This window comes from Sinocyclocheilus rhinocerous, unplaced genomic scaffold (assembly GCF_001515625.1).
Source record: "Sinocyclocheilus rhinocerous isolate Xijiao unplaced genomic scaffold, SAMN03320098_v1.1 scaffold2765, whole genome shotgun sequence".
Classification (NCBI taxonomy): domain Eukaryota; kingdom Metazoa; phylum Chordata; class Actinopteri; order Cypriniformes; family Cyprinidae; genus Sinocyclocheilus; species Sinocyclocheilus rhinocerous.
Genome location: NW_015653018.1, coordinates 97,130 through 98,054, shown reverse-complemented (window position 1 = coordinate 98,054; position 925 = coordinate 97,130). Strand labels below are relative to the sequence as shown.

At 43.7% G+C, this 925-nt stretch overlaps 1 long non-coding RNA gene across 1 annotated transcript in view; it reads left to right on the top strand.

Annotated features, from left to right (window-relative positions):
- LOC107715544 (uncharacterized) overlaps positions 1-176 on the top strand; it is a 16,367-nt gene extending 16,191 nt beyond the window's left edge. Inside the window, exon 3 of the long non-coding RNA XR_001637102.1 lies at positions 81-176. This is a non-coding gene — a long non-coding RNA (uncharacterized LOC107715544). The remainder of the gene's footprint in view (positions 1-80) is intronic.
- Positions 177-925: the final 749 nt, after the last annotated feature.

Sequence of the window (925 nt, the reverse complement as noted above, 5' to 3'; positions counted from 1 at the left end):
CGGACTACCCTCTGTAGTCTTCTGAGGTCAGATTTGGTAGCTGAGCTGAACCAGACAGTGAATGAGTGAGTGAAAGTGAGTGAAAGTGACCCATACTAGGTATTAGTGCTCTGCATTTATCCCATCCAAAGTGCACACACACAGCAGTGAACACACACACACCGTGAACACACACCCGGAGCAGTGGGCAGCCATTTTTTGCTGCGGCGCCCGGGGAGCAGTTGGGGGTTCGGTGCCTTGCTCAAGGGCACCTCAGTCGTGGTATTGAAGGTGGGAGAGAGCGCTGTACATTCACTCCCCCCACCCACAATCCCTGACTCGAACCCGCAACCTTTGGGTTAAGAGTCAGACTCTCTAACCATTAGACCTCGACTTCCCCCAAAGCCCTTTAGACACAGTCTCTCCTTTATGCTTAAAGAAAATTAAGGAAAACAGTCCAACACTGTGATATAACAAGCACACTCATGCCCTAAAGAGAGCAGCCCGGAAAATGGAGCGCAGCTGGAAGAAAACAAAACTAGAGGTATTTCGTATTGCATGGAGGGAAAGTACTTCTACATACAGAAAAGCCTTAAAAACTGCTAGATCTGCTTACTTTTCATCTCTTTTACAAGAAAACAAAACAGCCCCAGGTATTTAATCAATACAGTGGCTAAATTAACAAAAAAATAAAGCATCAGCAGGCGCAGACATTTCCATGCACAACAGTAATGATTTTATGAACTTCTTTACTTCCAAAATCGATACTATTAGAGAAATTTATAACCATGCAGCTGTCAGCTACAGTATCACATCAGATATAGTACACTATAGAACCCCTGAGGAACAATTCCACTCATTTTCTGCTATAAGACAGGAAGAACTGTATAAACGTGTCAAATCATCTAAACCAACAACATGTATGTTAGATCCTATACCATCTAAG